The sequence below is a fragment of the Helianthus annuus genome, chromosome 8, assembly GCF_002127325.2.
Source record: "Helianthus annuus cultivar XRQ/B chromosome 8, HanXRQr2.0-SUNRISE, whole genome shotgun sequence".
Taxonomy (NCBI): Eukaryota; Viridiplantae; Streptophyta; class Magnoliopsida; order Asterales; family Asteraceae; genus Helianthus; species Helianthus annuus.
In genome coordinates, this window is record NC_035440.2 from 79,304,552 (window position 1) to 79,328,606 (window position 24,055).

Consider the following 24,055-nt stretch of genomic DNA (forward strand, 5'->3'; position numbering starts at 1 on the left):
CGTCATATGTTCGATGGCAATCAATGAATCAAACAAATTTTTGGCAATTTGTTAACGAGAGGACCACACACGTAATCATATCGGAATACTACCAAGGAACTAATACGCCCAAAGGATATTACACCAAATGTTTACAGAATCAAGGGTAGAATATTGTCATATATCAACCAAGATTGACTCTTACTTGGAGTTATAACACAGGAGTTTACGTCCATCATAACACGATGATGATAGGACCGATTCAGGGTTGTTAATGTACTAGATTACCCTCGACACCGAATGACGAACAGTCGATGAATTTGGTTTAGAATACAATGGTAAGAATTCGAGTTGGTAATGGGGATAAAATTCACCATCATTTATATGTCAGGTTGAATTTCTTCAACATTACTTTGTTTCACCTACTCACTACTAACAGTGAGCATCCATGGTACGTTCGTTTTCGGATAGATATCGCACAAAAGATAGAACTAGGATTTTCGAACTCATAATATTATCGCGAACAAGAATAGGATAGCCATATCATACATACAGCTAATGTTATCAGATACCTCTTTCCTCTGATGCATCTTCAGCATCATCTCAGCACTACTTCGTTCAAATTCCACGCACCAATTTCACAATCACCTCCACCTGAGGACTAATTGCCACAAACTGCTTATCTACTCGGAGTTCTTTGGTTACATCACGACTTCCACCATTTCTAGAATCTACGCGATTCAGTTGTTAACGGAAGATTGCGATCGAGAACCATGGGAACGGAAGGAATAAGTGAACTCGTACACAAATGGAATTAAGAGTTGGGAGTCTATATTTTCTGAAAAAGCACTAGTAAACAACCACCTGGCGAGAGAATTCGTTCCAGTCCTTCCGGCATCGAGTTACAATAATTACGTATCTGGTGTGTGTACACTCCTGATCGTATATTACTTCGATATGTAGTTATTGTTATGAAGAATGTAAAGCTAGAGATGGTAGTGTCGCGCACTCACAACTAGTTACTTCCCTATCGGAAGACATATGAAGGCCATCCTGGCTATATGAGTTCTACACTAGTGTATGTTATCAGTAGGAATGTGGAATGGACTGTAGCACATATGTTTTTATTGAACCTGCCTATCTCTTAAGGCATACCAATCAATTCGCTAGTCTCAAAATGCCAACTCATAAAAAAAAATTACCATGTAACAAAAATGCAAGTATACACATAGTTTCACGTTGGCGCACGTATGTATAATTTCACATAATTAAGTGTGCTTATTATTACCGCGATTTTCCCAATACTTCCTCGTACAAACAAGTCTGTTATTACGTTCCGGACCATAATAACCCACCTGTCCTACGAGACTATCCTGGTATTCACCAGTAGAACAAATTACAGAGTTCGTTAACTGTTCTCTACTATGAATCATTTCACACTTATGTCCACTAAGGTTTGAGCTTGTAGTTATAGTCTAAGTCTCCTTAAAAGCATCCTAGTTCTCTATAACCAATGGCTCTGATACCATCTTCTGTCACACCCCGACTCGCAGCGGAAGCGCACGCGGGGGGCAACAGACTCATGGAACAGACACATTGTTTACAACGATGTTATATTATACATTACAACATGTTTCGTTTACATTATTTATCAACACAACAACACGTAAGTGACAATTCGGTTTCTCACAAGTAAACTTGTGCTAGTAGTTATGCATCTATTCACGTACTATCCATTCTCATAACTTGGAACTCCTACAAGTCTATTCCTGCTTTGCTTTGCCTGAAAAACATGTTACAATTTGGAAAAATAAGCTAAACATAGCTTAGTGAGTTTCACTGTTTTAGTTTGTATTAAACAGATGTAATTATAGTTCAAGTTGGCACATCTGATAGTATGTATATATATATATATATATATATATTCTGAGCCCACAAGTGAAGCCTTGACTGTCACCTCAACCACCGTGGTCCACCACCACGGCACTGCCCCAATGTAGCTATGGCTAGTACCCCATAGCCTATGCTCAAACATGTACAATTGCGTATGTATCATATGGCGTTCCTGGCCATCGCAATTGGGTTTGTCGGACCAATAGTACTATTTACACATTCACCGGCCTACGGCTAATCACTTGGGTCTGTGGGGACTTTTCATGTACTAGTGTTTACTCAGATAATTCATGTTGTATCATGTATATATGTGCGCGTATTGTCACACCCCCAAAATCCACCATGCGGAGTACCACCGCTTGGAGGCGTGACGTGACCAGGATCGAGCCACCAATCATATTGAACAATGTAATTTAGTAAATGAAATCAACCACAATACGATTGAAGACCAAAGCTAGTTAACTAAGTTTAGTTTAAACAGCGGAAGCATAAACGTAAATCCAAAAACATGAGTCCATAGTTTATAAGTTCAAGTTCAAAATGCAAGTTTAATAAGTTCATAAGGATTTAAATATTAAGCATGGAACATAACAGTCTGTACACCACAACGACTCCTTCCTCGTGCAAGCTCCAAGCATTTAGCGACCTGTAAGGCATGTAATAACGAGTCAACAACAAAGTTGAGTGAGTTCATGTTTGGTTGTTCAGTTTTAAGTTGTTTTCTGAAAACGTGGTTTGTCTTTCGTTGGCGTAATTGTCGTGGGGGTTACCCCGTAGTTGAAAGCATGATTAACCAGTTCATTCTTTATTACCCAGATCATATTTATAATTAGTGGGGGCTTCCCCATGTGAACTACTAGACCGTATGATATCGACTACTACGCAAGTAAGTTGTGCCCTACATCAGTGTCTATCATCACTGATGGTTTGCCATAGTCCATTAGTACACGCCCATCCGACTGGCACGGTGTGAGGTTTGTTAAACCTAATAGCGCTATTAACTAATGACCCGCTCGCCATTGGCCTCGGCGATTAAGTCGATATAAAATGAGGGACTTATGATAGAGTTTTGTCTAGTAAGTTTTAAGGTTATTGTCCTACCCAAGGAGGACGAACGTACGTAGTTCTCCCAAAGAGAATACGCAGGATTAATACTGGCATCCTACCCGAGGAGGATGGCCGTACATATCCTACTTAAGTAAGATATGTAGATTCCGTTTTAATTCTTTAACCCATTCCCAAACCACCAGGAATCCCATGCCTTAGAAAGTGTGTGAACTCACCTTGGTTTGCTCGGTTAGATTCTCAAATATAGCTAACAGTCAAGGTCGGTCAATCACGTCCTAATATAATTACCAGTTAATCATTTAATGGTTTTCAAATAGAGCACAAAGTTCCTACATGTATCTATCACATAACATGCATTACTTTAACGGTTTATGCCCTTATAAACTCCCCATCTATTCCCATTCACAAATAAACATACGACATTGCACATAACACTTTTATTGTCACATAACAAGTTAGATCATTCACAGATAACATATTCGACATTTAGACACGCAAATCACTACCTACGTCGTTTCAGCTTTTTATTCAAAAACCGGGCTGTTTTCGGGGATTTTAATAAAATAGTTATCTTATTTCAAAAATTCCCAACTTTTTACAGAAGACGCTAAACGACCCAAATATTATTGTGTAAAAATATCGGGGTCCAGTTCATTGCCAATATTTTATAGAAAATCATTTTCCGGACTGCACTCAGATTTATCTTTTTCTAACTGCAGTCCACGGAATAATTCATTAAAAATTCATTGTAAGTCGGTTTGACGAAATTCTAGTGGGAAAATTACTAGGACATCAATGTCCATCTACAGTACCAATTTCATGATCTAATCCTACCCAGGTTTCAAGTTATGACTGAAAATATAACACCCATTTATTGCTGTAAAAACTCAGCTTTAGCTGCTGTTACAAATCGGGTCTTTAAAAATAGTAAACGAAGTCCAAAAATTATGATTCCAGTGCCATTAGAATCGTATTTCATAATACATAAATCTAGACTTCAGAAAATACATTTTTCGTTAAGTTATGGTCTGGTTACAGCCAACTGAAGTTGGCTGTAAAAACCAACCAGCATTCTGTTTCAGTTTTTAACTTTCAAGTGCATGTTCGATTGATTCCGTTAACATGTTTAGCGATTACAACAACATCAAACATCAATATTAACAAGTAACTCAGCAAGAAATCAGAAAGAATCATAACAACATCATTCTAACATCATTTCATCACTAGACTAGTTTATGTTCAAGACTTGTTTAAGGTTCTTTAGAGTTTCATGGATTCTCATCATCAAATAACTATTAACCACTTAAATAACATGCAAAATGAATGGATCTAAGTTCTTACCACTAGTTCAAGACTAGGGAAGTTTGAGTGAAGAAATGTGGTGGTTAATAGCAAATGGAGAAGGTCCTTCCACTTCCGAACGCACCGAGCTTCGTTGTAGGACGTCTTGCACCTTTGGGTGAGTGTAGATTGCTTGAAAGATGATGTGAGGGTGGTGGTATGGTGGTGGTTGTTGGCTGCCAAAACAAAGGAAGAAGGAGAAGGGAGAGAAGTGGTGTTGAATGTGTGGATGGTGAAATGAGGCTTATGCTCACAAGACTACTCTTATAACCATTTCATGTGTTCATCCATTGTGTAAAGTGTCATAGATGGGGGAACATGATCCAATATAATAATCAAATAAAATCTATGGTGGGGCCACCATGTTGGACGGTCATAGGTGGGGGGGGGGTCTAGATGTAGGTTGTAACTAGTTAGTTTAATTATAGTTGAAATCTAAGTGTATTGGTTAGTGTATTAGTTACTAGATATCTATCTATACTATAAAAGGAGCTTAGAGCATGACCTCACTTTGCTTATGTGTCATCTTCTTAGATATGCCACATTGGATGCCACATAGACTCCGCTGATGTCATAACGCTGATGTCATAATTTCAACCTCCACCTTTAAAATTAAATATAACTATCTATATTTCAAAATTGAAAATAAGGTCAGAGTTTTTTAGGAGGGAATTTCAAAAATCAAATTCAAATGGTAATTTTACTATTTTATTCTCTCTCAATCAAATATAGTCCAGCTCATTTTTTCAAAATTGAAAACATAATCTTCACACCTCTCTCTCTCTCTTCAACTCAGAAGAACATCTTCGATCCGGTTGTCTGCAAGTAACATAAACACAACTTCATCTCCACATATCTCTAATTTACTCAACAGGTTTGTGTACGTGTGTGTATGTAGTTTCTATTAACTCTTTTCTTCAATATCAACTCGGTAAATTGATGACGATGATTTCAGTTGAGTTTGTTGGAAAAATAGGGTTAAATTGTGATGATGATGATGATGATGAATATGGTTTTATTTCGACCACACAGCTGTTTCTAACCACAAATCACTTCTTTTCTAAAAACCCTAGGTATCAAGAAGCGTTTTCCTTCTGATTGAATCACATACAATCCAGACAATACAAGCAATCAGGTATGAAATCTCACTTTAATCAGTGTTGAATTCAGACCACAGACAGATCTGTTGAAACGAGGGTTTTGTTTTCTGTCATAAAAATCTGCCTTGATGTCTTTGCTTAATTAGGGTTTTGTTTAGTATCTACCTGTTTGGCTACACTATATATTAAGGTGAAAATTAAAGATTTTAGGGTTCTATAGTTATTTTTATTGAAATCTTGATGAATGAATTATATGTATTGAAATGTTGGGATTAAACTGTAGAAGAATCTGAAATGAGGGTTGTCTTTCTTTTTGTATTTGTGGTTCATGCATACCTTGAAAAAAATATATATTGTGGCCTAAAATCACAAGAAATGATTACGATAAATGACAAACGAATTGGATTTTTCATTATTGTTATCTAGATTCTGTTCGGTATGCATGTGTTCAGCAGATTTGGTGGTTTGAAGTCGACAGTGAGGTGGAGTTTCCTTTTCCATGTGGGACCTACACCCTCTACTTCCGCCTGCAGCTCGGGCGGTCAGGCAGGCGAGTCTGCAACTCAGACCATGTCCATGGCTGGGATATAAAGCCCGTGAAGTTCTAGCTCTCAATTTCAGATAGTCAAAAGGCGACGAGTCAATGTTATTTGTCATCCGATTCTAGAACAGCGGAGTCAATGATGAAGACGACAGCGATGCTGTACTTGACAGCAAGGTATCACCTCCAAACTCACCACTTATCGTCTTTTCTTTGCCCTATTGTCCACTGTCCTCATTGTTGTTATTTTTAGGTTGTTGCGTAAACAAAAGTTGCGAGTAAAGTACTTACACAAACAAGTATGACCCGTTATATTAAGTTTTTATTTGAAATTATTGACATTCTACATACGGAACAGTTGGCATAGAGAATGACAAAAGACAGCTCTTATTTATACAGTTGGAAAGAATATTTAGTTTTGACCCAAATGGTTGGTAATTGCAGAACTTCTGCGGGAGAACAAGAGAATGATAGATAAATCTATTAGAGAAATAGAAAGAGAGAGGCAAGGTTTGCAGACGCAAGAAAAGAAACTAATCGTAGAAATCAAGAAAATTGCCAAACAAGGTCAAATGGTAAGCTTATTTCTTTCATTACTTGCTCATAAATTTGCAATATTGAGTTTTGTTTTTTCGGTTTATTCCTCCCTAATTTCAGGACCCACTTCATTGATTCGTCTAAAATTAGCTGCTCGTATTATTTATTTCACGTATATTTCCCAGGGAGCTGTTAAGGTGATGGCGAAGGACCTTATCAGAACACGACACCAGATTGAGAAGTTTTACAAGCTCAAATCCCAAACTGCAGGGTGCATCACTTCGAATTCAGGTACAGTTATAGGAAAGACAAATTATATATTATAAAAAGGGAGTGTGTGGACGGCTGGACGCTTTTTTTTTAAAATCGCGCTTAAGCGCAAAGAGCTGTGCCTTGTGTAAGAATTTCTTATTATGTATTATATGAAATAAGCATATAATTGTTTAGGTGTATCTGATGTAGTGAAGAGGTGTATGATGTGCTTTATTCAGATCCTTTATTTCATTGTACTCTTGTATTTTACTAAATTCATGATACTCAATTAATGCATAGGATTGGAATTAAGTTTCTTTCTTTTTTTCTTTCTTTTTTTTTGTTGGTCTTAATCCCTGTCCTAAAATTTTACTAACCAGACTAACCGAATTATAACTTTAACCTAAATGCGATTTGACAGTTTCATTGGCTGTTTCAAGTACCTGAGATTAAATATTTATGTTATTCTAGACAAACTAACATCTTTACTATCTATAAAAGGAGCTTAGAAGCTGACCTCACTTTGATTACGTGTCATGATATTAGGTATGCCACATAGGATTCGATGACATCATAAATCCGACCTTTCTGCATGACATCATAATTCAGATTTCATCTTAAAGGTATGAACCATCACATTCAAAACATTAAATATTATTAATCTTGTCTTTGTTGATTTTGACCATATTTGCCCTTTGAATCTAGCGATGGAGGTAGAAGATAGCTGTGTCATTACTCATGTTCAAGATAAGCTCTTTCGTGTTCATGTGAGCAAGAAGAGAGGAAGACACAAAGGAGGTGTGAAACATAGTTCAGATGATACAGGTTCAGGTGTCAAATCCGTATCATGTGAACTGTGTTTGACACATCCTTTGTGTCTTTCTCTCTTCTTGCTCATATGAACACGAAAGAGGTTATCTTGAACATGATGTTATCTATTAAGGGAGCTTAGATAATGACATAGAATTGGCTACGTGTCAACTTCTCATGTATGCTATGTAGTCCTCGCTGATGTCATAATTACGAAACGGTATCCTTTAGTGTTGTTTTCGCTAAAGTTTGAAACGGTATTGTTTAGTGTTACTCTACCTTCAAGGAAAGTCCAAGGAGCAGGTATAATTTTAAATTTTGCCTTCAGATTCTTTCTAACAAAACAATAGAAATGTTGTTGATTATTTGATTTTTTTTTCATTTTTTGTAGCTATGACAAGGTTTAAAGCTATTGAATGGCTTGAAAGTGTAGTTAGGCCATTGGAGATACCAAAACAACCATCAAACTTTTTGATAGGTCAAAGCTTCATGTTTCCAACAACTAATGGTTGTTCTATCGTAAAGACTTCAGGTATGTATCTTAAGCATAAACTTTATATTGTCATTCATGGTGTAAAACAATGTGATTAGAGTAGAAGTTCAACATTGCTATGTTGTAACTTAGTTTCAGTTTGAATCTGTTTGTGTGTTTCCGAGGGCTTTTTTAAGCAAGGCGCATAGTATAAACTCTAACTTTTGGGTGTTGTAGACTGTTTTAGGTTGATTTCTAGGATTATTTAGGTTGAAAGTAGCCTTCATTAGGGTTTTTATTGTCATCTTTTTGCTGTAAATTAGGACGAAAATCATCTTAAATGACTACACGGTTGTTTTCCTCATTTTACCTCAACATGGTTTCATAAAATTACTTTCTTGCCTGTTATATGTCTTTTTCTAATCTCAGGGCTATAAAATTATTTTCGTGTTCACCTTCGTTTGTTATCAAAATATGTTGTTAAATAACCGAACATATATTAAAAGATATAAACTTGAGTTTATAAGACTAGCATATTGAGTGCTGCTGCCACCAATGGACCTTTCGACTTTAGCCCTAGAATATATACAACATAGCAAACAATCTTGTATAAATTAACTGTCATGTAAGTACTTAATCTTGTATAATGTGCACATCATGGTCAGATACAGGACAAGGCAGAATTGTTCTTTGAATTGTGTTCATCAAGTTTTCGATTAAATGCCTAATTAAGTTTTGATTCTGCAGGAGAGCTGGGAACGACTGGAAGTTGTGGTGGCTGTGTGACCGAGGTATAATCGAATTGAAGTTTGTAGAAGTAATTTTATACATCAGCTTGAAAAGGTACTTAACTTTCGTTGAATTGAAGTTTTTCATAGATCTTAACTATTCATATGATTATCATCAAATGTAACTAACAAAGAATCAATAAAATGCTAATAAAACATTAGAATCAATTGATCAAACAACTACACTTGAGTCTGTAAGAGTACCATATTGAGTGCTGTTGTCCCTAATGTAGCTTTTGACTTTAGCCCCAGAATATCTACAAGTACCAAATAATCTTAATTTAATTAAAATTAAGGAAAAAGTTACCCGTGTTTGTTGAAACTGTTTCGCTTCCAAAATTGTTAAAGTCAGCACATAAATGAACATTAAACAGATCATCCATGGTATCAAACAACAATGTTAAGATGTAAAACTAAAATGTGATAAAAAAATAATACTTATAAAATATGAAGTATTAAGAAAGTAGCAATTACATATAAAAAAGAAAACTAATCAGAGACATCTAACTCTAATTGCAAGAATCAAGGAACTTTAACTTCAACTCCATGGAGCACTGAACCTCTCTGTGTATCTCATTGATCTATCTCATGAACTCCAGATCTCTTTCTCCACATTCTATATTACTCGCAACACACAGGTCACGAACGGAAGTAGTCGGCATTGCCCTCAAGTCCCTCGAAACTTGGTCTCTTGTCAGCAGACCAAGTTCCAGTCCGTTAAAACACCTCTTCAACTCTTGAAGAGTAGATCTATCAGCCAAAACTTGGTCTTCGATTTGTTTAATAAAGCGTTGCTTGAAATCGTCAGATTTTGCAGAAGTATATGACTCCATTCTAATATATTTATAAGAACAAAGGCAAAACAATAATAGTTGCACTTTTGTTTCACTGAATGAATCTGTTGTGATGAAAAAAAAATTATTGGCAATGGTATTACATACTATATGTAACAGGCCAAAGGTCAGCTTTAAAGGCAAACATTAAATTAACATTTATACTTAAAAACCATGTACATTTAATGATTTAAGAGTAAAAAACGTGTATATGGGAATTGTCTGTTCAGTTATCCTATTAAGCATTTTAATGCAAAACCTTTGAAAAATGAGTTTTCATGGGAAAACAAGTAAAATTAAATATGTAGAAAACCAAGGAACAAAATTGAAACCTTCAAAAAAAGGTTATCATAATTATGAGATGTCTCTTCATTTTCTCTATCAAAGATTTTAAACACTATAAAGCATCATTATTATTTTACTTGAAAACATCAACACTTCAGTTTAAAAAAAAAACATTCATCCTAAAACAAATTGTCCAAAAACACTTACATTCTTCCTAAATGGCAAGGAAAACCTTCTACCACTGGTCCGATACCACTGATCTTAAAATCGAATTTTCAACCTGGTCACTCCAAGAACAAAGAAACGCTGAAGAACTCAACCAAAAGGTTGCTATTGTTAGTGATAAATATTATAAGCAAACCTGGAGTAGCATTGCACTGCTAGATGAAGTTGCCTCTTCTACTCCAACAGAGTTTAAACAAAAAGCAGAAGAGTTTATTACAAATTTGCTGAAACATGATCAGAAGACCTGTGATATGCTAGCTGATCTACAAATTAAAACAAAAAACGAAATTGCATGGAAGAAGGCGAGAGAACGAGATATTCTATTAAGTGTTAATTGTAATGTTTAATTTTTAATTTTTATTATTTTTCTAAATCATAATTTTGTAATACTATGGTTTATTATTGAATATTCAAAGTTGCCTCTTTCTAAATCATAAGTTGCCTCTTTCTAAATGAATATTGAAATAAGTAACCCTATAATCTGAAAACAAGATTTGTAATGTGTACAGAATGTGCAAGGCGTTACTTCCAGTAAATGAAGAACATTTGACTGATGAAGCCATATGGGAGTCACTTCCTGTAAGTCACACTGCTTTTCTTATCACATTCAATTATTACATTTAATGGGCTAAAGAAGAAAATAGTAAAAAATAGAATAAAACAATTGTGTAGTTTTCTTGTGTTGGAAACTTAGTTTAAAAAAGCGCGCTTTAAGCTCGCTTAAAGTGTTAACCGTTTGGCAAAATGTTTTATTTGCTCTGAAGCGTCAAAACACGTGAAGCGTTTTGAGGCGACGCCTTGGCCCAATCAGGTACAAAAAACAACACTTCAGCATAGGGTTTTAGGTTTTAACGTTGTTTCAACATTAAAAAAAACGAACAGGGCGTGAAAAAACGAACAAGGTCTTTATTAAAGGGTATAAGTGACATTTGATCAAGTTGAAAAACCTTGAGCTTACCTTGGTGCATTTGTTCTCAGGTAAAGCATGATCACACAGTCATCACTAATGACCTTTCAGCATCGAAAAACATCAAATCCAAAAATCTAATGTTTTCTTTGCTTTTTAAGGGGAACATAGGTGCTTCTCTCATAGGGCATACAAAACACAGGTTGTTGGCGGCAGCCCGCCATATTTAACATATAAAAAAACTTTATATGTTAAATGTGGCGGGCTTCCGCCAACAATCTGTGCTTTGTATGCCCTATGGAGAGAAGCACCCATCTTCCCCCTAAAAAGCAAAGAAAACATTAGGAAAAATCATTATGAATGAGGATGGCCCGAATCTACGTAAGTGGCAGGTTTATTATATTTACCCATTTCAAATTTTATTTCCAATATATGATTAGAACATTCTTCTCTCAGTAAATTCTTCGATGAAGATGAAGATGATCCGATGAAGATGGTTGAAGATGAAGATGAAGTTCTGTGTTTTGGGACTTGAGGGAAGATGAAAATGATTTTATTGAGAAGTGTGAATGTTCTAATCATATATGTTTCTTATTAAGATTTGAGGGTATAAAAAAGACATTTTATAAAGATATGTATTCATTTTAAACAACATATTAGTTCATGTTTTCATTTTAGACAACATATTACCAAGTACTTAGCTTATTTGTATATCAACCATGTACACTAACACATAATTTCATTAACATTGTTTTATAAAGATATGTAACTAAATGCAAAGAATTTAAATCATATATTATAATCTGTTTTTAGTATTATCGAATTATACAATAACAATGGACCTTTACTGAATTTTACACTAACAATGTGTCAAAATAAATTAATGTCATATATAAGAAGTTATCACACAACATAAAATTAGGTCATGCTTATCAAACATGTAGACTAAAACAAACTATCTTTAACATTGTTTTATAAAGATATGTAACTAAACACAAAAATTTAAATAATATGTTATAATATTTTTTTAGCATTTGATTCCGATTGTTATTAGAACAAACCCGTGTGTTCACACGGGTGTACACCTAGTTTATGTAGTGTGTGTTATGATATTCGGGGACCATAACTAATTCAGAAAAATAAAAACAATGTCTCTGGTAATATTTTAGTGTTCCGGGTAATGTCCGGTTGTTCGGTTTGATACTGTTCCGTTAAAGTGCATAATTAATCCGTAAAGTGTCATACATATATATTTTTGTAACGTTTTTAATTTTCAACACTCAGGAAAGCATAACGGACTATTTAGTAACTTTTCTGTATACTACTAGTATGTTAACATACACATGTAAGTATAACACAGATATCAGAAAGCAGTTAAATGATTCAGCACAGTCATTAAGCACTTTAATTTTCATTAATAAGTTGTATGGAATACATGGAATTTTGAGGGTTGCCACATTCTCCCCCTGTTTAGAAAATTTCGTCCCGAAATTTAGCACGTGGTTACTGAGGAAGCTAGTTGTGTTGCGTTTGTTTCCTGGTTTTCCTGGGGTGTCACATCATCCACCCGTTGATTTGGAATTTCGTCCCGAAATTCTGCAGTAGCTTCAGCCTCAGTAGTGGTTGCATTTTTCTTAAACAACTGGGATACTTGAGTTTCATTTGGTCTTCTCGTTCCCCGGTATACTCTGGGCCACGACGGGAATCCCAACGAACTCGGACAAGAGGTATTCTGGTACGCTGGAGAATCTTAACGTCTCGATCCGTGATTTCTACAAGTTCCTCGACGAATCGCAACTGGTCATCGATAGTGAGCTCCTTGAGAGGAACTATGAGGGTCTCATCTGACAGGCACTTCTTCAGATTTGACACGTGGAATACGTTGTGAACTCCGCTGAGTTCTTCAGGTAGATTCAACCTGTAGGCCACTTTGCCAATCTTCTCAATGACTTCAAAGGGTCCAACGTATCGCGGGTTGAGTTTGCCTCGTTTGCCAAAACGAACTACACCTTTCCAAGGTGAGACTTTGAGTAGCACTCGATCCCCAACCTGGAACTCGAGTGGCTTTCTTCGCTTATCAGCATAGCTTTTATAACGATCCCGAGCTACCGCCATTCGATGTCGTATCTGAGCAATTTTCTCGGTTGTATCTACTACGAGTTCTGGGCCAGTGATTTGGCTGTCACCAACTTCTGCCCAACAGAGAGGTGATCGGCACTTGCATCCATACAATGCCTCGAATGGAGCGGCCTGGATGCTGGTGTGGTAACTGTTGTTATATGAGAACTCCACTAACGAGAGATTCTTTTCCCAGCCATTACCAAAATCAATTACACATGCCCTAAGCATGTCTTCAAGGGTTTGGATGGTGCGTTCAGATTGCCCATCCGTTTGTGGGTGATAAGCGGTGCTCATGTCTAAACGTGAGCCAAAAGACTTGTGCGTAGCTTGCCACAGTTTAGAGGTAAAACACGCGTCACGATCATAAATGATGGAGGTTGGCACTCCGTGCCTTGATACCACTTCCTTTAGGTAGATGTCTGCTAGGGTAGAAAACTTATTCGTTTCCTTGATAGGCAGAAAATGTTCAGACTTGGTCAGTCGATCCACGATCACCCAAATGGTATCATTCCCGCGTTGTGATCTCGGCAGGCCAGTAACGAAGTCCATGGAAACTTGCTCCCGTTTCCATTTAGGTATCTCTGGTTGTTGAAGTGGGCCTGATGGTTTCTGGTATTCGACCTTGACCCTAGCACAGGTCAAGCATTTACTGACGTAGGTTGCTATGCTGGCTTTCATACCAGGCCACCAGTATGTAGTCTTTAGATCGTGGTACATCTTATCCGAACCAGGATGTACTAAATAACGAGACTTATGTGCTTCATCCATCACAAGCTCGCGTAGGTCTCCATACAGTGGAACCCAGATGCGTCCGTTAACATAGTAGGCGCCATTTTCCTTTTGTTCTAGCCGCTGCCTCGATCCTCGTAAGGATTCAGCCCTGATCTTCTCTGCTTTCAATGCTTCAACCTGAGCATCGCGAATCTGAGCGGGAAGGTTTGATTGGATGGTGAGCTGTAACGCACGTACCGCCTAGGTATAGTATCCTTTCGGCTGAGGGCGTCGGCCACAACATTGGCTTTGCCCGGATGGTACTTGATTGCGCATTCGTAGTCGTTCAAAAGTTCGACCCATCGGTGTTGTCGCATGTTTAACTCCTTTTGCTTGAAGATATGCTCGAGACTACTGTGATCGGTGTAAATGGTGCACTTGGTACCGTACAGGTAATGTCTCCATATCTTAAGCGCGAAAACAACTACTCCCAATTCCAAGTCATGCGTGGTGTAGTTCCTTTCATGAACTTTAAGTTGGCGTGATGCGTAGGTAATGACCTTGTCACGTTGCATCAACACACAACCAAGTCCTTGGATGGAAGCGTCACAATAAACCACAAAATCTTTTGTGCCTTCAGGCAATGAGAGGATAGGCGTGCTACAAAGTCTATCTTTTAAGTGCTGAAATGCGGACTCCTGTGCATCACCCCAACGATAGGTGACACCTTTCTGAGTCAGTGAAGTGAGAGGTTGCGCAATCTTGGAGAAATCTTTGATAAACCTTCTGTAATATCCTGCCTGTCGTACCCCCAAAATCCACCCGCGGAGTAACACCGCTTGGAGGCGTGACATGACCAGGATCGAGCCACCAATCATATTGAACATTATAAGTAATAAGAAAAAATCATTCATCTATACGAAAGGTGTTCAAAACCAAAACATAATCAAATGTGTAGCGGAAGCAATAATGTAAAACACAATATAAGTTATAAGTTTGAAGTGTCATAAATGTTTATCATGGCATCCACGATCCATGTCCACAACGACTGCTGTCACAACCCCCGATCCCATATCCCTGGGAACAGGCGGCCGCGAGCCAGTTTCGGTGGTATCACGTTTATTTATTCAATTTGGCAGCGGAAATTTTCATCAGGACCGTAGTTAGGAAATATGTTATCAGAGTAAACCACCACATTTTATAACATTAAACACATGGGTAAAACCCAAGTTTTCAGTACATATAAATTCATAGGAATAAATCCTATTTTATTTAATAAAAACATCTATTTTATTCTTAGGTAACTTTATTGCCACTTTTCCAAGCCTTCAGTGTTGTCCAGCTGGCTTCTAATTGGCTTTCACATTTTGTTACCTGAAACGCGTTTTAAAAACATTTTGTCAGTGGGAAATACTGGTGAGTAAATCCCAGTTTAATCAAGTTTAAATAAAAAGTCACAGTGAACAGTATTGAGGGCGCATCCGCAATTACATTTGTTTCCAAGTTATATCAATTACCACCACTCGGTACTGTCGTTCCGACTTATGGTCATGTTACTCCTTTACCAGGTGGTAACAAATTTTGTATACAAAACCCCAAATTTACCGACTGTAATTGTATTCTTACAAATACTCAATAACTGTCATTCGCATGGAAAGATACTTAAGGTTTTGTAAAAACAGTTAACAAAAAGATTTACAAAAAGTGGATCAACTCACATTGCTGTCTTAGGGTTTTCAGTAATGATTTCCTGGGAATAATCTATAATTTACACAAATGCACGTGTGTTAGTATAATAACCCATTTTAGCATTAGTAATACCCTCCCCGAGACGGCATTCCAATGACTACGTCGGGCAGAACCACGACAGCCGTTACGGAACCCTAGATCAATCGGGCAGCATATCTAGTACGTCTCCAGGGGTTATAATACTTACATCGTAGCAGAACCTCGCTAATTAGGGGGGTATAATACCCGGGTATAATAACTTCCTACAGAAATTGTGATTTTGAGATTGAAATTGAAATTGTGAACGACGGAAATCGAAAGCTGATGCGTTCTATTTATAGTTGTGAAATCAGACTTCTAGGCGGCCCGCGTAAGGTAAGGCTAAGCCTTACGCGGCCCGCGTCAACATGCGGTCAACCTATAGCTCATCCGGATCACCACTAGGCTTGACATGATGTCGACACGTGTCAGCACCGGATGTATCCGTGTTTTATGAGTCCGCGCGGCCCGCGTTAATGTAAGCTTAAGCTTACGCGGCCCGCTTGAACTAAAGAATTCAGTGGAGTCCGGTTAATGCTCTCATACGGCCCGCGTGAGCTTGAGGTTGGATTGTACGCGGCCCGCCTCAGCTCTAAATTCAGATTTTTATTTTATTATTATAAACTATAACGTATTTTGGGCTTGGTTTTCACATACGGAGTGTAATATAAGACATATTGGGATATTTCAATATAATAGGGTGTCGGAAAAATATTCAAGTGTGTCGGTTTACGTTAGGGTTGTTATATCCTCCCCACCTTGTTTTAGAGCTCGTCCTCGAGTTCTACTGGAACAAGTGTGGATATTTCTTTTGCATTTCTGATTCGAGCTCCCATGTGTACTCAGGTCCTCTTTTGGAGTCCCACTTCACTTTGACCAGAACTAGTCTCTTGTGCTTGAGATTCTTAATTTTTATATCTTCAATCTGTAGAGGCCTTTCTACAAATTTGAGTTGTTCATTAACCCCTATATCCTTGAGAGGTATTACGAGTGATTCATCAGCTAGACACTTTTTGAGATTACATACATGAAATACATCATGTATTCCTGCCATTTCCTCTGGCAGTTGTAGCTGATAGGCTACAGGTCCTATTCTTCTAATAATCTTAAAAGGTCCAATATACCTGGGACTTATCTTTCCTCTTTTGATGAATCTTACCACTCCTTTCCAAGGAGAGACTTTTAATAACACTTTGTCACCTACTTGGAATTCTAACGGCTTACGTCTGTTCTCAGCATAGCTCTTCTGTCGATCACGTGCTGCTTTCAGTCGTTCCTTGACTTGAATGATTTTGTCAGTAGTTTCTTGTACTATCTCAGGTCCAGATAGTTGTTTTTCCCCAATTTCTGCCCAACAGACTGGGGTTCTGCACTTTCGTCCATAAAGTACTTCGAATGGTGCAGCATTAATACTTGTGTGATAACTGTTATTATAAGAAAATTCTATTAAAGGTAAGTGTTCGTCCCAATTACCTCCGAAATCAATTACACAAGCTCTAAGCATGTCTTCCATCGTCTGGATTGTTCTTTCGCTTTGTCCATCCCTATCAGAAACAATTGATAAAGGTATTCCATGTAATGAAACAATTTCATTTACATACAATTTAGCTAATTGTTCCATGCTAAAGGTTTCCTTCATCGGTAAGAAATGAGCTGACTTGGTTAGCCTATCTACAATCACCCAGATTGTATCATTACCTTTTCTTGTTTTGGGTAATTTGGTAACAAAATCCATTGTTATCAATTCCCATTTCCAAACTGGCATTTCTAACTGCTGTAATAAACCTGAGGGTTTCTGATGTTCAGCTTTTACTTGTGAGCAAGTTAAACATTTAGAAACATAAGTTGCTATATCTTTTTTCATTCCTATCCACCAGAAATTTTTCCATAAATCCTGGTACATTTTATCATTTCCTGGATGCATCGTATATTTAGATTTATGAGCTTCTTCTAATATACGGTGATGTAAGTTTCCTAATTTAGGTATCCAAATTCTCTTTTTATGGAATCTCCAAATTCCATCTGTTCCTTGTTCTAACTCCTTAATCATTCCTTTTAATTTTTCAGTATCTTCCTTGATTACTGATTCTTGAATTTTCCTAATCTGATCGTTTAAATCTACTTGAAGATTTAATTTAAGAGAGCGTACCCTCTTTGGCTTTTCGTGATACTTTCGACTTAAAGCATCAGCCACCACATTGGCTTTTCCTGCATGATACTGGATATCACAATCATAATCGCTAAGCAATTCCATCCAGCGTCTTTGTCTCATATTCAACTCTTTTTGCCCAAAAACATACCTTAAGCTCTTATGATCTGTGAATATGGTAAACTTACTACCATAAAGATAATGTCTCCAAATCTTAAGGGCAAAAATTATGGCTCCTAATTCCAAATCATGGGTTGAATAATTTTCTTCATGATTCTTAAGCTGTCTAGAGGCGTAAGCTATAACCTTTTGACGTTGCATCAACACACATCCATAACCTAACTTGGAAGCATCACAATAGACTACAAAGTCTTCAGTTCCTTCTTGTAATGCTAGTATGGGTGCATGGGTTAATCTTTGCTTAAGGATTCTAAAAGCTTCTTCTTGTTTTGGTCCCCATTCAAACTTAACAGATTTACAGGTTAACTTAGTTAAAGGAATGGCTATTCTAGAAAAATCTCGAATAAATCTTCTATAATAACCGGCCAATCCTAAGAAACTTCTAACCTCGGTTGATGACTCAGGAGTTTTCCATTTAGTAATTGCCTCGATCTTTGTTGGATCTACATGAATTCCTTCATGATTAACTAAATGTCCAAGAAATTGTACCTGTTCTAACCAAAACTCGCATTTTGAAAATTTAGCATAAAGCTTTTCCTTTCTTAATAAACTTAAAAGTAAGTGCAAGTGCTTTGCATGCTCCTCTTTACTTTTAGAGTAAATTAGAATATCATCTATAAAGACAATTATGAATTTATCCAAATATGGCTTACATATTCGGTTCGTCATGTCCATAAATGCGGCTGGGGCATTGGTTAAACCAAATGGCATGACAGTAAATTCATAATGACCATACCTTGTTCGGAATGCGGTTTTAGGAATGTCCTCTTCCTGTACCTTCAATTGATGATATCCTGATCTTAAATCGATTTTAGAGAAAAATCGAGCACCCTGAAGTTGATTAAACAAATCATCGATCCTCGGTAATGGATACCGATTCTTAATCGTGACTTTGTTCAATTCACGATAATCAATGCACATACGCATTGATCCATCCTTCTTTTTAACAAATAAAATCGGCGCTCCCCATGGCGATGAGCTGGGCTGTATGAATCCCTTTTCTAGCAATTCATCTAATTGTTTCTTCAGTTCCTGCATTTCGGCGGGTGCCAAACGGTAAGGTGCTTTGGCAATCGGTGGTGTCCCTGGTAGCAGATGGATTCTAAATTCGACTTCCCTGTCTGGCGGCAGTCCTGGCAATTCCTCTGGAAAGACATCTGAAAATTGGGACACTACTGGAATGTCTTTTAATTCTTTTCCTTTAGTGTTAGTGATTATAGAAATCAAATACACTATAGATCCTTTTCTTATATAGTTTGCAGTTTTCATTACAGAGATGAATTTAGTGGATCTAGATGGCTTATCTCCTTTAATTGTGATCTTTCACCCCTTGGTGACTTTACTTGAATTGACTTTTGATCACATAAAATACTGGCTTTATTGGCTATTAACCAATCCATTCCTAGCACAACATCGAATCCAGCCAGATTCATTGGGTAAAGGTTTGCAATAAACTTTTGATTAAAAATTTCTGTTCTTGCTTCCTGCAAGATTTCAGAAATCTTAACGGTTTCTCCACTTGCAGTCTCTACTAAACATTCTTGTGGTAGTTTAGTTAATGATTGATTTAGGAGTTTGCAAAATGAAGTATTAATAAAACTTTGGTTTGCACCAGAGTCAAATAATACTTTAGCAAAAATATCATTAACTAAAAACGTACCAGCAATAACGTCCGGAATCATCCTGGCTTCATCTGCAGTTAGAACGAATGCTCTAGCATTTTTAGTGTTCTTGTTGTTTGCAGCTGGAGCTAACTTTGGACAGTTTGGCTTGATATGACCTTTTTCTCCACAGTTGAAGCACATTCCATTGGTTGGTTTTCTTTTGCAGGTCTCTTCCTTATGTCCTGGTGCTTTGCAGAAATTGCAGTAAGTAGAGCATTTTCCAGAATGCTTCTTTCTGCAGGTTTTGCAATATCGCGTAGAGGTAGAACCTACATTCCTACGGTTGGAATTCCCAGAACGGAATTCTTGAGTAAGCCTTTGGGATAGGTTTCTCCTCTGGTCTTCTTCTCTGGTACGGATTAACTCATCTGTCAAGGTATTGGCTAGTTCTACAGCTTCTTCTATGGTTTGGGGTCTAGCTGCCTTGACTACATGTCTAATTTCTCCAATTAATCCCCAGATGTAACGGGAGATTAATACCGGTTCAGGTGATGCAAGGGTTGGTACTATCCTAGCATATTCAAAGAATGTGGTAGTGTAACCCTTACTGTCTACCCTGGTCATTCTAAGATTCAAAAACTTATTTGCTATCTGCTCCTTTTCATTGGGAGGGCAGAATTTTCTTTCTACCATATTTTTGAACTCCTCCCATTCCATGTTATAAATTCTATCACTTCCTCTTGACTGGAGGATAGTGTTCCACCATTCTAGGGCTGCATTCTTAAATAAATTAGAAGCAAACATTATCCTATCTTCTTCGGCACACTTGCTTATTTTCAGAACAGCCTCAGGTTTCTCTATCCAGCGTAGAGTTGCAATGGGTCCTTCATTACCCGAGAATTCTATTGGTTTACAGGACCAGAATTCTTTGTAAGAACAACCATATGGCATGGTTCTTCTTCTTTTGGGAATGGGTGCTTGAAGTACGAGTCCATTGTTCACGCTGTGTTCCGGTTCACTTGGTCGCTTGCTACTATGCTTACTTTTATTATTCGCTTCTTGAACTGTTTGAATAATAAATGGCATTGCATCTATAATTCCTTGTGCCACGATGTGTTGGACGGCACTATTATCCATTTGGTTTCCATTGTTATTGTTGTTCGAATTCTTGTTAACCACGTTATTGTTACTCTGGTTATCGTTATTCAGATTATCTTATTTCCCTCGTCGGCCATCTGAATTTTAAACATTTACCAAATATTAATATAACAAATAATATTTGAATATAGCCAATCACATGACAAACACTTTTGGTCAAAAGCGTCGAGCATTGCGACTTTTACTCTATTCATATAGTATGCATCATTACACACCAGTACTGAAATTAAAATTACAATACCGACTGAAATGTAAAGCTACAATACTAATAGTATGCATCCGTAGTAGTTTTTTTTTCTAACACATACACACATATATTATTATTATTATATTATATTATTATTATTACTACTACCGTTTTCACCATCACATTTACTGATATGGATTCATCCAAAAATCCATATTGCGCTCGTCGTATTTCCATACGAGACGCTCTCCCACCTGTCGCATTCTCTCACTGCTTTCTAAAATTTCCTCACCGAAAGTCCTAAGTTCTTGTACGTTTTCTGCACTCATTGGGGGTGCAGGTTCTAGGACTGGGTTTGGAATCTGGGGTGCGGGTTCCTGGTACGGAGGGATAGGGGCCTGGTATGGGTAGGGATTCTCTAAGATTTCCCTAATGTATGCATCACTAACGTTATAGGGATCTTGAGGATCTAACCCTGGGTAGGCTCCTAAGTTGGGTATTGGCACATTTTCCTGTATCGGGTTTTGTTGCACATAGTCCCTAACATCGTCCCACCAGGGGTCGTAGTCGTTTGGGTCTAGGGGATTTGGTGCAGGTACCCTAGGTATCTCCTCCGGGTTGTAATCAGGCATTTCTATTTGGTTTTCAGGGTTTTCTAGCTCCATGGGTTGATCAGGATTTGGTAGTTGTGGTTGGGGTGCTAGCATTTGTTAGAGGTTTGGGTCAGCAGCAGTGGTAGCTAAAATATGGATATTAGCTATACCCCTATTGAGCATATCCTGGGCATAGGCATCAGTTTCTCTTTTAGCTGCGGCTAACACTCGCTGTTCCTGCAACTTTTTCATACGTTTCCTACGCTCGTGTGCTCCCCTACTGAACCATCCCCTCTTTTTCTGAGGAAATGGCTCTTCAAACTGAGCCTTAAACACAAAGATTCCTTCTTCCGTATCAGCAGAGTACCCCGAGAGGGCAGGCTGAGAAGAGGAGGTGCCTTCGCTTCTAGGCGAACCAGACAATTGATGATACGTGTCAGATGGTCCTTGGTTGCTCATACTGTAAACTAACAAATAGTCAGATAACACATAACAAGAAAATACAATTATGCACGTATTTCCGTAATTTATTTCCTAACAGTTCGAATTTTGACGTCAGCAGAACACTTCTGTGGCTGAATCAGTGGCATAGCTCTGATACCACCTTCTGTCACAACCCCCGATCCCATATCCCTGGGAACAGGCGGCCGAGAGCCAGTTTCGGTGGTATCACGTTTATTTATTCAATTTGGCAGCAGAAATTTTCATCAGGACCGTAGTTAGGAAATATGTTATCAGAGTAAACCACCACATTTTATAACATTAAACACATGGGTAAAACCCAAGTTTTCAGTACATATAAATTCATAGGAATAAATCCTATTTTATTTAATAAAAACATCTATTTTATTCTTAGGTAACTTTATTGCCACTTTTCCAAGCCTTCAGTGCTGTCCAGCTGGCTTCTAATTGGCTTTCACATTTTGTTACCTGAAACGCGTTTTAAAAACATTTTGTCAGTGGGAAATACTGGTGAGTAAATCCCAGTTTAATCAAGTTTAAATAAAAAGTCACAGTGAACAGTATTGAGGGCGCATCCGCAATTACATTTGTTTCCAAGTTATATCAATTACCACCACTCGGTACTGTCGTTCCGACTTATGGTCATGTTACTCCTTTACCAGGTGGTAACAAATTTTGTATACAAAACCCCAAATTTACCGCTGTAATTGTATTCTTACAAATACTCAATAACTGTCATTCGCATGGAAAGATACTTAAGGTTTTGTAAAAATAGTTAACAAAAAGATTTACAAAAAGTGGATCAACTCACATTGCTGTCTTAGGGTTTTCAGTAATGATTTCCTGGGAATAATCTATAATTTACACAAATGCACGTGTGTTAGTATAATAACCCATTTTAACATTAGTAATACCCTACCCGAGACGGCATTCCAACGACTACGTCGGGCAGAACCACGACAGCCGTTACGGAACCCTAGATCAATCGGGCAGCGTATCTAATACGTCTCCAGGGGTTATAATACCTACATCGTAGCAGAACCTCACTAATTAGGGGGGTATAATACCCGGGTATAATAACTTCCTACAGAAATTTTGATTTGAGATTGAAATTGTGAACGACGGAAATCGAAAGCTGATGCGTTCTATTTATAGTTGTGAAATCAGACTTCCAGGCGGCCCGCGTAAGGTAAGGCTAAGCCTTACGCGGCCCGCGTCAACATGCGGTCAACCTATAGCTCATCCGGATCACCACTAGGCTTGACACGATGTCGACACGTGTCAGCACCGGATGTATCCGCGTTTTATGAGTCCGCGCGGCCCACGTTAATGTAAGCTTAAGCTTACGCGGCCCTCTTGAACTAAAGAATTCAGCGGAGTCCGGTTAATGCTCTCATACGGCCCACGTGAGCTTGAGGTGGGATCGTACGCGGCCCGCCTCAGCTCTAAATTCAGATTTTTATTTTATTTTTATAAACTATAACGTATTTCGGGCTTGGTTTTCACATACGGAGTGTAATATAAGACATATTGGGATATTTCAATATAATAGGGTGTCGGAAAAATATTCAAGGGTGTCGCTTTACGTTAGGGTTGTTATAACTGCGCCTCCCAGTGGAAGCTCCATGAGTACCTATTGACCTGCAAGGCATGTAACTACGAGTCAACAACAAAGTTGAGCGAGTTCACAGTTGGTTGTTTGGTTATAGTATTTGTTTCGTAAAGAATATGTTCGTTTAGTAAACCATAGTATTTATTTTTATCGCGGCCCTCCAGGCATGTTTGGGAAGATTAGTGGGGGTTTCCCATGTGTTCTAGACTAGTTGTATTTGTATCGCGGCCCTCCAGGCATGTGTGCGAAGATTAGTATTCGTATCGTGGCCATTCCAGGCATGTGTGCGAAGATTAGTGGGGGCTTCCCATGTGTTACTAGTCTAGCTGTATTTATAAGTGACCTTCCCCTAACGAGGTCAGTGGTACGTATTCTAGTAACGATGGAAGTACAAGTAATCATTTAATCCCATTCCCAACCCCGGGAATCCCATGCCTCGGTAAGAGTGTGAACTCACCTTGGTTTGCTCGGCAGATTACA